At 36.8% G+C, this 15,080-nt stretch overlaps 1 pseudogene; it reads left to right on the forward strand.

Moving 5' to 3' along the window:
• Window positions 1–1,478: 1,478 nt before the first annotated feature.
• Window positions 1,479–14,776, forward strand: LOC105293674 (annotated as a pseudogene).
• Window positions 14,777–15,080: the final 304 nt, after the last annotated feature.

The raw sequence follows: 15,080 nt of genomic DNA on the forward strand, positions 1-15,080 counted from the left end.
ACAGGATGACTAAGAATATTTAGATTCTTGAAGCTTTCTGTCATAACAAGTTTTCAGTCCCATTTTCCCTGAAAGTAGTGAGATGAGTGTAAATAAAAATAAATTAAATAACTGAAGTGTGTCTGGCCACCCCCCAAGGAGTCTTTCTAGCAGCCTCATCAGAAGGGACCTCAAGAATCACTGGGTCACCTGGGAACAGCTGTTGGTGGCCAAGGGGCAAGAGGTCAGCTGTAGGCCCGGCTGCCTACACCTGGTTTCCATGGTTACCTGAAGACTACCTTTTGGGGCTCAGAGGCAGCTAGAAAGATGCCACTATAATAACTACCTGCCTCGAGAATTAATTTCCATAATTCTAGCTATTGCCTAAATTCCTCCCATTTGACTAGGATGCAAACACACCCACCCTCCAGGAGACCTATTCATTTTTTACTGTATTCATATGTGTGTGCAAAGAAAAAGGAGAATGGTCTCAGAGGGGCACAGAGGGGAGGCTGGATCTGTGGGCTGCAGGGGGCACTGCAACAAACTTGCTAACCTTGTCTGTCGGTCCAGTATTTATCCAGCTTCTCGAACTTAAACCTTAAAGCATATTAAAGTCTAATATTCCTGACTGAAGGACAAATAAAATTACAACCCAAGAATGTTCAAATAAGGCAAGAAAAAAAAAAGGAGCTGCCATTTGTAGGACATAGCAACAAACTACCAGTTTCTCCTAGTTATGAAGCTGAAGAGAAATACAAGGTAATGAGATTTAGACTCTATAGGTCTCAATAAAAACAAGAACGAAACTACATTTTATAGACCAATTATGACTTACACTAAACCACTTGCTCTCCCAGAAGTTTATTTTGCCCCTTCATCTCAGATGCCTCTGCAGTATGCAGTTAATGCTCTTGGATGCTTCTCACTCTTACTTTCACCCCCCGCCTAGGCTTAAAGCCTCCAGCTGCCTCAGTGGCTGGCCCAAGTGTAACATAAAGTAACAGGAGCACGCCAGCCTGCCAGGTGGTTCTGAGTTACTTACCTTGGCACAGTCCTACCTGATGATGCCCCTTTAAAACTGATGGTATAAAAAATTCAGGAAAGGACCAAATACTTCTGAGCATTTACTGAGAGCCAAGTACTATGTAGGCACTTTTAGAAATTTTATTTGATTTTATTTTCACAATCGCCATTATTTTTTAAATTGTTGCTACATTTTCCACTTCCTGAAAGAGAAGCCCAGAAAAGTTCAGCATTACTGACAGAGCCCAAATATTCCCACTTAGGTGTATTATGTTATTTCTATGTTACAACTGACTGCCTTTATGGTCACCGGATGCTTGTATAATGAGGACATATTGAACTACTGCCCTAGAATAGGATAGTCTTTCCCAAATCCAGGTATTATTGCAGATATTTCTCTTTCTTCTCCTACCCACCTTTCTGCAGGTGTTCATGGTTATGCTTTCTTTACCCTGTGCTAATGGATGAACTGGATGGGTACCAACTGGGATCTTGGGGGCACAGATGGCACTCCTAAAATGAGAGAAGAGGGCACGGTCTTGGATGCCCTTGAAGTGGAGTCCATAACAGAAACCATGGGAAGGAGATCACTGGTAATCATTTAAGTAAAAGCTCGTGATATTTGGATAAAGATACAGCCATCCCACCTGGTTCCTGAGAGCTTCAGTAATATTCCTCATCCATGTAGCCCTTTCCCTCTGGATTTCACAAACCTCTTCTCCATCTCTCTCTTTTATCTACATTTCTCACTGTAGAAGTCTCTTTGAAGGCTACTTTAAAGTCTCTTTAAAATCTATAAGTAAATATGTACACTGAGCCAAAACCTATTCTAGGGGAGCTAAGAAAAGCCAAAGAAACGACTTCATTTTCAAAATATTACAGTATAATTGGACTAAGAAAGGCATAAAGCCATGAACTAAGAAGAGGCTAAAAAGGTCATGAATAATATGCTCAGGATTCTAAATAACCTAACCCATAAATTCTACCACTGTTGTACTGACTTATACCTTTTGCAAAGCAAGGACTCTATGTTCAATGTGTGTTAGTATATTTGTATTTATATTTGTGTTGTATTTTTATGAAAGCTGACCAACATTAGTGGATATAAACTTATTCTATCTGTAGCATTTCTGGCTATTAGCAGAGCTGTGGTAGTGATCTGAATTATTAATGCTTTTATTTCCCCATGGATCACACAAACAGATGTTCATTTAGGCATTTATAAAAAGAATATCTAAAACAGCCAGAAGATCAGAGAAACAAAAGGCTTAGGATCAGCCTATTCTGCCAAGGTATAAAAGATATGTTCCCATGTGTTTCTAGCCTTGACTTGTCTGATGGTAGTTTTTTGACTAAACACCTTTCCCAACTATTGATAAATATACAGGGGACAGAGAACAGGGATTGGCACATAATGCACAATAAATACAAGTTTATGAAATGGCTGATTAAAGAATACCAATTACAAAACCTGTCTGTTTTCCTATAATCTGGTTATTCCATTACATCACCGTAAATATACTCTTACATCTTTTTAGATCAAGTACCTTCAGATACTTGTACACACTGATCCACTCCCTTTACTTTCTCTTAAATGGACACTTTCTTTGTGATATTTTTCTTATGCATTTATGTATTGATTGGTTGATCCTTTTATTTTTATATTGCTATTTAGTAAACATTAACCTGTGATGTGTAAGATCTATATTTCCATTGTATATTTAAGCCGAAGAGTTGGGTCATACCCTCTGTATCAAATTTAGTTACACAGTTATTCTCTTGGGGCTTCAGTTTAGTTCCTCGCATTTCCTGCCTTCTGAATCTCAACATATTCTTTCCCTTAACTGCCTCCATCATTCCAGACTCTAAGATAAATATAAATGTACTTCTTGTTTGTTCAACTCAGTTTATTTCAACAGATAAATGTTGAGCATCTAATATGTGCTGGGCACTGTGGCAGGCATTGGGGATATAAACACATCTATGACGCTGGACATATAGTGTGGTAGAGTAATATAGACAAGTAAACATTATTTCAATATAAACTGGTACATAAAATTATCCAGAAATAAGATTAAGATGAGCATAGGAACTTAAGAGAGCATCACAAATCAGACAGAGGCTTCTAGTGGGGATGCATTCAAACTACATCTTGAAGAAAGAGGAATTGCTAACTAGGTAAAGTGGCAAGAGGAGGGAAACCAGCTGTTCTAGGTAAAAGGAACTATAAGGAAAACAGTATGTTTTTTATGAAGCCACATGCAGAGAAAGAAATATTTTGCAAAATAAGTCCAAAGAAATAATTTGTTTCTATCTAGACACCTACTTGACAAAGGTGTTCTCTGTTTCTCTTCCTACAGTCCTAAGCAACTGGAGGGTAATAGTGATAGCTAATGGTTTATAGCACTAATGACAGACCAGGTACTGTAATACATGCTTTACAAATATGTTAATTGTTTACATTAACACATCTAAACTTCACAATAACCCTATGAAATTATTACCTCAGTTTTACAGATGAGAAAATTAAGAAACAGATATTATTACATAACTTGCTAGAGCTGTGACTTGAACCAGGCAATCTAGTCTGAAATCTGTGCTTTAAACTTGTATCCTGTCTATGTACATAAAGTACATAGATCAACTAAAATTTTACCTTCTATATTTATATAAACTTGTATCCTGTCTATGTACATAAAGTACATAGATCAAATAAAATTTTACCTTTTATATTTATATTGAGTAGTAGACACATGTTTTCAGAAGTTGAAAAATGGTCAGAATTTCCTAGAAGTCCGGGGTTGAGACTGGGGGAGACAAGGTATATGAGTTAGGAGGGTACAAACTTATGGTGATCCATGTATAATGATTCTCATTCAAATCAATCTTGCGCTATGTGAATTTAATGAATAGAAGTATGTGGAAACCTAGTCCAGCCAATTTCTTCAACAGCTTTGTCACTGAAGGAAGAATCACTTGTGTCAGTTTTCTTGTAAATAAAATAAGGCATTTGGCATAGGAGATACCAAGATGCTTACAAACAGACCATTACAAGTTGTAATGATACAATGCACCTCTCATAGTTCGATTCCTACATAATTTCCATACCTTCATAGTTGATATTATCCTCAGTGAAAAAAATCAGTAAACGAAAAATAATCTATAATCAGTAAAGAGGAATGATGGAGTCAGATCAGAAAGTTAAGTATTATTCATCTTTTAGATAAAATTCAATCTAGGCATGTCACAAACACATTCAAAAACATATATGTTAATGAATTCAATATGAAAATATTTATATTCTCGAAATCTAGAGATCATACAGAAAAGAGATTTGGCAGCAATAAACAATCTTATGTGGAAGACTCTTTAAATTTTATCTCAGTATCATAGTATCCCTGCCTCACCTGCTAACAGTTGTTCTAGAAGAATAGCCCAATAGTGGAGATGAGGCACCTGCTATCCAAAGAGATGGAAACTAAATATAGAGACCCAGGCCAATAACTCAGCCCACCCCAACAGTCCAGTAGTGTCATACTAACTGCAAGCCCTTTCTTCCTCTTTCACATGCAAGGAAGGCTACACAGGCATGACCTGTGTGTTTGAAGAGCCCTTCCCCACCTGGCACAGTCAAAGGGCAATTCTCCTACGGTTGCTCCCCAACCCGGTCATAAATAAATAGTCTTGTATAGCAGAAACTATCTCTTTACAGACTTCTAGAAATATGAAAAAAAGATATGCAAAGAATAAGAAGAAGACAGTAATGTTTACAAAGAGACATTAGATAGTGTTCTATTTTCACTGAAATCTCCTGGTTAAAATGTACTGCAGAAATAATACAGTATTGCACTCTCTGATGTTTTTGCAAAAAATGCCCTTCACGGGGCCATGTTTGAAACATTCCAAATCTATCTTCCTAACCATGTCCAGAATGTGTCATGTCTGCCAGCCTGGCATCTAACGGTGATTCATTGAAATGTGTTGGAAATGTGATTTGTGTGAGAGTCAAATAGAAATCAGATTGCCCCATCCCGTATATCTATATCTCTCTATATACATTTGGCTTTGACATTCATCAAATTACTCTGTCCTAACAAAGCTTTCTTGCACAAAGTAATCTCAAGCGACAGTGCATAGCAATGTGTATAATATGAAAGGAGTTGAATGGCTAAGTAGTCAGCTTGACAGTATCGCTGAAATCTTTTATTGCATATATTAGAGAGTTAAACATTGCAATCTGCTTTTCCTGTGAGACCCAATAAGTAAGGAAAAAGCCAGGTTTACTCAGGATTAGACTGGTTTTCCTTTGTTTTCTTGCCAAAAAAGAAAGTCTTGATTAGCTTATGGAAGGCAAAATTTGCATCTCTATGCTTAGAAGGGTGAAACTTTTCTGCTAGAAATTCATTTTCCAAAGGATTCTCTTGAGCTAGATATTTCATCCCACTCTTCTGTCTCCTAAATTAAAAACAACTTTATTTTCATTTCTGACTTTGTAAATGGGAATTTTATCCACTTCATGAGAATGACTCATATATGAATCATACACTTTGGGGAACTGCTGAATCAAAAAGTCTTTTTGTTTGTTGTTTGTTTATCTCATTCCAGAAGCAGCGCTTGTGCTCAACCCAGCTCTCATGGACATGTCGGCTTCGACACACTCTGATAATCATATGAATATAATTACAACAATGCCAGTAACAATGACAATGGAGAATGAAGAGGAAGAAAGAGCTGCTGGTTCTCAATGGTCACTGACAGTGTGACCAGAATATCAGTGCACTAGGAAAAAAAAATGTGTGTATATACACATAAACACACACACACACACACACACACACACATACAGACATACAAATAAAATCTCATGTGACATATGCCACTTCTTCATCTTGCAATGGAGTTTGGTCTATGGGGAAGCTACAATAACTCTTCTAGCATTTCTATAATTTCCTAGAAAGTTGACTAATTTTCTAAAAGTAAATTACTCTTAAGCAAACCCTGATTCAAAGTACTCTGATTTCTCTGTTGTTATTGTTTCCTTTTCTGAGAGCAAAAATAACATGACATTCTTACATTATTATATAAACCGATGTTGCTACACCAAATCCAGAAGGAATAAATGTTATTTAAACTAAATCTTGTATACTACTGATGAGATGCCAAACAGGTACTGTGTGTTCTAAGTCTTTAATCTGATCCTCATAAAGCCACTATGGGGAAAATATGATTATTAACCTCATGTGAGGAAACAGAGTGCAGAGGAATTAAGTAACTTACTCAAGTTCACATAGGTAAGAAATCTCAGTCTCACTGGAATACAGTCTGGCTCTGGAGTCCATTATCTTAACCACTCTGCTATGCCTAGAAACTAGGAAAGCATACTGAGAAATTAAAGTTAGGATTGGCCAGAAGCCTGATCTCAGAGACTGATAAATGAACTTCCTGAAGAGTAAGTCCTCCACCCATCTTTCCCATTATTTTATATTACTATACTGTTAAACATTTGTTGTGGAATTATAACATTTTATAGTTAAAAGGCAAAATCTCAACATACTCTTAAGCACAATGAAGCTAAGTTTAAACTGCATACTATTAATATAGAAAGAAAAATTGTATATGTTTGAATATTAAGAAATACAGGCATAACTGCAGGTCAGTTCCAGACCACCACAATAAAGTGAATATCACAATAAAGTAACACAATTTTTTTGGTTCTCCGGTGCAAATAAAAGTTCTATTTACACTATACCATAGTCTAGTACATATGCAATAGCATTATCGATAAATAAACAAAGTAAATACCTTAATTTAAAAAATACTTTATTGCTAAAAAATATGCTAACCATCATCTGAGCCTTCAGCAAGTCATAACCTTTTTGCTGGTGCTGGGTCTCACCTTGATGGTAATGGGTGCTGATTGATTAGGGTGGCGGTTTTATTGAAGGTCGTGGTGGCTATAGCAATTTCTTAAACTAAAGCAATAATGAAGTTTGCTACATCAACTGACTCTTCGCTTCGTGAAAGATTTCTCAGTAGCTTGCAATGCTGTCTGATAGTGTTGTATCCACAGCAGAACTTTTTCAAAATTAGAGTCAGTATTCTCAAATCCTGCAGCTACTTTATCAACTAAGTTTATGTAACGTTCTAAATCCTTTGTTGTCATTTCAACACTCTCCAGAGCATCTTCATAAAGAATAGATTCTATCTCAAGAAACTACTTTCTTTGCTTTTCTGTAAGAAGCAACTCCTTATCCATTAAATTTTTATCAGGACACTGCAGCAATTCAGTCACATCTTCAGGTTCCACTACTAATGAAATTTTTCTTGCTACTAGTATGACATCTGTAGACTTCCTCCACTGAATTCCTGAACATCCTCAATGTCATCCATGAAACTTCTTCCAAAACCCTGTTAATGTTGATATTCTAACCTCTTCCCATGAATCATTAATTTTCTTAATGGCATCTAGAATGTTGAATCCTTTCCAGAAGATTTCCATTTACTTTGCCCAGATCTATCAGAAAATTCACTATATATGGCAGCGATGGCCTTATGAAATATATTTCTTAAATAATAACACATAAAAGTCAAAATTACTGCTTGATCCATGGGCTGCAGAATGAATGTTGTGTTAGCAGGGGCGAAAATAATATTAATCTCCTTGTACATCTCCATCAGAGCTCTTGGGTACCCAGGTGCACTGTCAGTGAGCAGTAATATTTTGAAAGGAATTCTTTTGCTGAGGAGTAGGTCTTAATAGTGGGCTTAAGATATTCACTAAACCATATTATAAACAGGTGTGCTATAAGCCAGGCTTTTTTGTTCCATTTATAGAACACAAGAAGAGTGGATTTTGCATAATTCTTTAGGGCCCTAGGATTTTCAGAATGGAAAATGAGCATTGGCTTCAAACTTCCAGTCACCAGCTGCATTAGCCCCCAACAAGAGAGTCAACTTGTCCTTTGAAGCTTTGAAGCATTGACTTCTCCTCTCTAGCTATGAAAGTCCTAGACAGAATCTACTTCCAAAATAACGTTTACATTGAAAATCTGCTGTTAAGTGGAGCCACCTACTTTAATTATCTGATGCCGGATATGCTGGATAACTTGCTGCCACTTCCACATCAGCACTGCTGCTTCACCTTGCACTTTTATGTTACGGAGATGGCTTTTTTTTCTTAAATCTCATCAACCAATCTCTACTAGCTTCAAATTGTTCTTCTGCAGCTTTCTCACCTCTCTCAGCCTTCACAGAACTGAAGAGAATTAGGGCCTTGCTCTAAATTAGGTTTTAGCTTCAGGAAATGGTGTAGCTGGTCTGATCTTTTATCCAGACCACTAAAACTTTATATCAGTGTTAATAAGGCTGTTTCACTTGCTTATCATTTCTGTGTTTCACTGGGGTAGTATTTTTCATTCCTTTCAAGAACTTTTCTTTGCTTTCAAAACTTGGCTGTTTGACACAAGAAACCTAGCTTTTGGCCTAGCTCAGCTTTTGACATGCCTTCCTCTAGCACTAAGCTTAATCATTTCTAGATTTAGAGTGAGAGTCATGTTACTCTTTCTTTCACTTAAACACTTTGAAACCATTATAGGATTACTATCTGGCCTAATTTTAATATTGTTGTGTTTCATGAAATAGGGAGACCCAAGGAAAGGGAGTGAGACAAGGGAATGGCAGGTAAGTGGAGAAGTTAGAACACTCACAACTTGTATCAGTTAAGTCCACCATTTTATAAGGGCATGGTACATAGCACCCCTAAAATGATTACAGATGACCATTGAATAACAGGAGTTTGAACTGTGCGGGTTGTTCACTGGTCAACTGTATTTTCAATTTGTGGCTAGGAATATGCACATGAGGAGAGCTAACTTAAGTTGTACTCAGATTTGTGACGACAAATCACAAATCACTGTTAGGATCGGTACTCCTACCCCTGCATTGTTCAAAAATTAACAGTACGATACTAATATTAAAGATCACTGATCACAGATCACTATAATAAATACAATAATAATGAAAAAGTTTGAAATATTGTAAGCATTACCAAATGTGACACAGACATAAAGTGAGCAAATGCTCTTGGAAAAATGGCACCGACAGACTTGCGCAATACAAACCTTCAATTTGTAACAAATAGCAATATCTGCACAACACAATAAACTAAAGCGCAATAAAACAAGGTATTCTACGGTCTAGACTTTCAGTTTCTAGTTCAATATTTAAACATCTGGAGAGTCATCATTCCCATCCTTACAACAAGAAAAAGCTGGACAAACTGAATATCAACATTTTTCTTGGACTCCTCAGAGAACTGAGGTCACAGTGCAAATTGTCATCCCATGATCTGGAGAAAAACTTCCTTCAGAGAAATATAGAATCTGGGATTTATTTACCTGAAGCCCAAAAGGCCGGATGCCATAAGCTTGTAGAATATTTAACTACTAATTTTGATGTGTTGCTGGAGCCTGAGTTTGAGCTAGGATGAGAGAAGCTCATCAGGTCTGCAGCATTAGTGGGGACCCACACTTTCATCAGCTTTTCCTCTTAGAAACCCATCAAGCTTTCATAAAGAGAATCCAAGAAAGCAAGATCCTGGCAGGGGAAGAGGAAGAGAAGCCACTGTGAAACAACCTCCAAGCTCCCTAACTCCCCCACCCTCCAAATTTTCTCCCTAACAAAGACTTCATCTCCAGAAGGAAGGACTTCACCAGAGGGCAACACTAAAATCTCATCAAGGGAAGAAAACTCTGCCTCCCTCCAGTTATGCTTTAGCCTCCTTATCTCAACTTAAGAGGTGAAGAAATGACTTCAAATCTTACAAAAATGATTTAGTATAAGACAAAAGGATACACTCCTCGACTCATTTTATGCTGCTAGTATGACCTTGATCTTAAAAGTTGATAAAAATGAAATGAGAAAAGATCACAGAGGCCAATTTTTATCTTAAACCTTGGTATAAAATTATGAACAAAATATTAACACTTACAATCCAACAACAAAGAGAAAAATTCCTGATATCTGAGTTAGATGTTCTCTAGAAATGTCAGAGAATTTTAACATTAGGAAATCATTTTAGATTGTATCACCAAACAAATAAAAATTCCTGAAGTATAGAGTCCAGATTTGCTTAGATTCATCTCTATTCTATATTAACACTTTGCTGCTGTTCAAAAATACATCTGACTTTCTCTTCCCTGAGATGGTAATTTTAAACCTCCAGTGGGTTTAAAAAGAAAAAAACACCATTACCTGCAAAAGTAAGTAAACCGAGGATTCTAGGACTCCACTCAGAAATTCTGATTTAGTGGACCCACGAGGGCAGACGAACCTAAACTTTAACAAGTACGTTACAATTTTTAAATGTTTTAGGCTGTTGTATAGAAATGCAGTTGACCCTTGTGTATTGATCTCACATACTGCCACCTTACTAAACTCCTAATATTTTTAATTTTGCTAGAAACACTTTTGTATTTCCTATTTAGATAATGATAAGATATAAAATAATGAGAGTAATATTTTCACCTTTCCAATGCCTATTTCTTTTCTTTTCTTTTCTTTTTTTTTTTTTTTTTTTTTTTTTTTTTTTTTGGTTTCTTATCTTATTGTGCTGGCTAGTTTCCCCAGTATAATGTCAAATTGAAGTAATGATAGATAGCATTTTTATCTTGTTCCTTAAAGTAAACACTTACAAGTTTTCTCCATTGGGTTAATATTTGGGGCTTTTATAGCTCTTTTTCTTTAATCAATTTAAGGAAATTTCCATCTAATCATACTTTTCTAAAAGTTTTTAATCATAAATTTATGCTGAATGTACTAAATGATTTTTAAGTATACACTGTGACAGTTTTATAGTTTCCCTACTAGTGGTTTTAAAAGAAGGTTTTAGACTTTATTTTAAAGAAACTACCTTAGAAAAAATATTTTCTAGGAAACTCCTTAGAATTTAGGAAGCTCCAAAATGTCTTCTTGAATCTATTATTCTAGTTTACCAGACATACAGAGAAAAGTCTAATGCCTGCAGAGAACAGATATAGCTTAAACTCAAATTCAGACTGAGCCTGATGCACTAGATTTAATGCCTTTTTTATTTTTAAATAATAACTATGTTAGATGTCTTTGATTTTATGTGGCTAGGTATCTATAGGAAAAAACATTTTTGAAGACTGAGAAAACATGGGTCTCAGTTTTGGCCCCACTGCTGGCTTGATCTCATTTAACCTCATAGTATCCTAGTTTATTCTAACTCTATTAAAGAGAAATAATCATATCCATCCTATTCATAGTATCACTCAACTGATTAACCTCAATAATGATTATGACAGCTCTAAATGTATAATATGCAACAGTAATTTAAATAATTTGCTTGGACAGTGGGGAGAAGAAACACTGGTGAACCTAAGAAAATAGGTAAGGTATGGGGGTGAGGTAGGGGGTTAACATGAGAGATTAGGGGACATGTAAGTTGAAGGACAGAAAAATAACTACAGATCCCTGGACAGAGGTAAATTAATCCATCTATTTTTTTTTTTTTAATTGCTGGTGGTGGAATTATTGTTTTAGGAGAATTTTAGTCATACGTCTTCCTTCGTTCGCATCTAGTATTTTTCCCCGTTATTCCACAGATGTTCAATTAAGCCACAGATATCAGGGATGCTAGCCAGGACACTTCCCGGACATAAAATACAAAGGCAACCCCAATAACTCAGCTTCTCAAAAATTAAATCACTGAAAGCGAGGGGTTTCAATAAACTCACAGGCGGCTCAAGCAATTTCAATGATGGAGGTATTGTTTTTGAGATTGACATGTAGCTTATAAGTATTAGGTGAAAGGAAGAAAAAAAATCTTTATTAAAAAAAGAATTAATGAAAAACTAATTAAAGTTTTATAGGAAACTTTCCCCTCAGCTAGAACTGCCAGTATTCAGACCTGGGGACAAAAATATACGAAGGAGCTGTCAGGAAGAAATAGCAGGAGTGACCAGGGGACAGATCAGGAGGGAACAGGAGCAGGCCACTGGATCCAGTTCCAGGCCATGCTAATTGCAAGGAGCAGCCCCAGTCTCTGGAATGTGGGGACAGAGGGAGGATAAAGATATGAGCTGGAGGAGCTTGCACTGTTCAGTTCATCTCTCATCCTTCTCCAAAATATTTTCAACCACCTCATCCACTTAAAGGGGGTGGGGGAAAGTTCCCTCTGTTTCACATTTTCAGTTGCCGGTTTATCATTTGCTCATCATCTACCCCTCTTTGCCTGAAAGTCACATACAACACACCCATAGGTACCTAGTGGAAAAGTTGTGTTGGTTCATTCATTCACTCATGAATTCATTCATTCAATAAATGTACCCTGAGGCATTATGCTAGCAGCGAAACATGTTAAGCAAAGGCAGATATGGTCTCTGCCGTAAGGAAAATTTGTGGTTGAAAATGAAGTCAGTTAACAAAGAAGAACTTGAAATAATGAAACTTTGTTGGAATAACTCTATGCTTATTGGTAGACACTTTTTCTTGGTTAGTGCACTTCCAATCTCAGTGCCCTTCTCTCTTGCTCACCTCCCACAATATAAATATAAAGTCATATATCTGGTCTTCCAACCTCTTTGCAGCTAGGAAAGCCTTGAGATTCAGTTCCTAATAAGAAGGTAAAAATTTAAATGTTTTTTAATTTCCTGATAAGAGCAAATGAAGCAAGAGGAAGCTTGCTGCCCCCACCCTTTCCCCCCTTGAATATAAAGTTATACTGAAGGTGAGTCAGCCATCATGTGAACTTGGGTCAAAAATAATAGTCAAAAGCCACATTATCTGGAGAGCTGAGCAAAACAATAGAAAGTGATTTTGTTTTTATTGTCATAGAGCAGGTGACTCAATGCCAGCAGATTTTCTGTTATGAATGAAAAAATAAACTTATTTCTTGATACTACCAGTAGTTGTTTGAATTTTGTTGTTGTTGTTGTTAACAGCTGATAATTAGGAATATACTACTAACTGATACAATTGCTTTTCATGTTGGCTACTTTGAAGAGTACTTGTCTTCTTTGAATGGATATATTTGACTACGTTTGCTTAAAAAAATCAATCTCTTTATCTTATAATCTTACTTCAAATACCAACATCCTTTTTACCAACTCAGTACCATGTTTGCAATCACCGACTCCAAACCAGTGAAAAAAGACTCTCTGCCTCCCAAAATAAATATTATTGTAAGCTGTATTAAAATCATAACAAATTAAACACGTCTATTTTTATGCCTCCTCTTTTGATGGTCCGTGGAAATTTGGAATTGAGTTTTTCCACTTCTTAGGAGTGTCCTGGAGGTGCATCTCTCTATGGCACTACCTTTAATGAGTCAACAGGCTAAATTCTGTTTCAAAGTACAAGGTGGCTAAATTATGGTGGGGGGAGAAGCATCTACTTTGTGTACAGAATAGAAAAAAGGAAAAAAAATTTTATCCACTACTCAGCCTTGTACTTATTAGTATTAGTTCCAGACCCAGTGCTAAGTCAAGTATTTTGAGACGCTAGTCCATGAATAATAATGTCATCGAAGCACAATAATTAATACAACAGGAGAATGCTCCTTGAAGAGGAGATGCAGTATTGCAAGGGGAGTGAAGACCTCACCTTTCAAATGTGTCTGATATGGACGCTTGAACTTTGATTTCTAAAGGTGGATGCGAGGTAAAACGAATTATACTTCATTAGCAATGTGGAAGGAAACACAGCCTCCAGTCTCTAGAGAAGCAGCCCTTAATTGTTAAACTCCCAGCAACCTCTGATGGACGGCGAGCCAGATTCTATGTTCTGATTTTGCTGAACACAGGTAGCATATTTTTTTCCATGATTGGTTATAATTTTCTTCTCCTGTCTATCATCATTATTGCTATTATTTATTAAATTATGCAGCACTGCTCATACATAGAACACAGGGCTTTGTGGCCAAATTAGCAGCTGATAAGCACATGCCCAACTGTTACCCTCTAGCACCCAACTTCAATTCCATTTAGGCAGCATCCTCAATCACGTTATCTCACTCAGCTTCAATGCCACATCTATAAAGTAGAAAAGTTTAGTTTCACATAAAACTAAGCATTATGTGAAGAACAGCATTCCCTGTGTTTGTATGTTTTTATCACATTTGATTAAAAATTAGATTTTAGGCACCCTATATGAGCTGGGACACCCCGCTACCCACAGTAAGACTGACTCCCAGTGCATACACACAATCCGTGCACAGGAAGGCAACAAGAAGCGCCGTGTCTTAAGGCTGGATATGGGGAACCTCTCCTGGGGTGCCGAGTGTTGTACATGCAGAACAAGGATTATCGATATTGTCTATGATGCGACCAACAGTGAACTGGTCCACACCAAGACCCTAGTAGAGAACTGTAGCGTGTTCACTGACAGCACACCGCACAGACAGTGGTACCAGCTCACCACACACCGCCCCTGGGCCGCAAGAAGTGGGCCAAGCTGACTCTTGAGGAGTAAGAAATTTTAAACAAAACAAAACAAAACAAACGAAAAAACAATCAAAGAAAATTCAGAAGAAATATGATGAAAGGAAAAAGAATGCCAAAATCAGCAGTTTTCTAGAGGAGCAGTTCCAGCAGGGTGAGCTTCTTGCATGCATCACATCGCTTCAAGACCAGGCCAGTGCGGCCGAGCAGATGGCTGTGTGCTAGAGGGCAAGGAGCTGGACTTCTTTCTGAGGAAAATCAAGGTCTGGAAAGGCAAACATTTCCTCCTCCCTCTATCTAAGTTCATGTAATAAAGGTTTTTATCATGAAAAAAAAAAAAAAAGCATTACGTTAAAGGACAATAAAATAAAAATAAACATCTAAAGAAGCTAAGGTGAAAAACAACAAATGAAAACAAATAAAAAGACACAGTATGTAAAACTGGCATTCTGAAATATGTATAATGAGAATTTTCAAAAATTCTGGGAGAGATAAATTTATCTCTGAGCTACTTGTAGGAAAGCAGGAAAGTCAAAAAGGAATATTTCACTGGATGTAGAATTCACAAATAAAAAAGACATTCAGGACACCTCTTGAGAACCTAGGAATCTAGAG

Source organism: Pteropus vampyrus, unplaced genomic scaffold (genome assembly GCF_000151845.1).
Source record: "Pteropus vampyrus isolate Shadow unplaced genomic scaffold, Pvam_2.0 Scaffold3, whole genome shotgun sequence".
Taxonomy (NCBI): domain Eukaryota; kingdom Metazoa; phylum Chordata; class Mammalia; order Chiroptera; family Pteropodidae; genus Pteropus; species Pteropus vampyrus.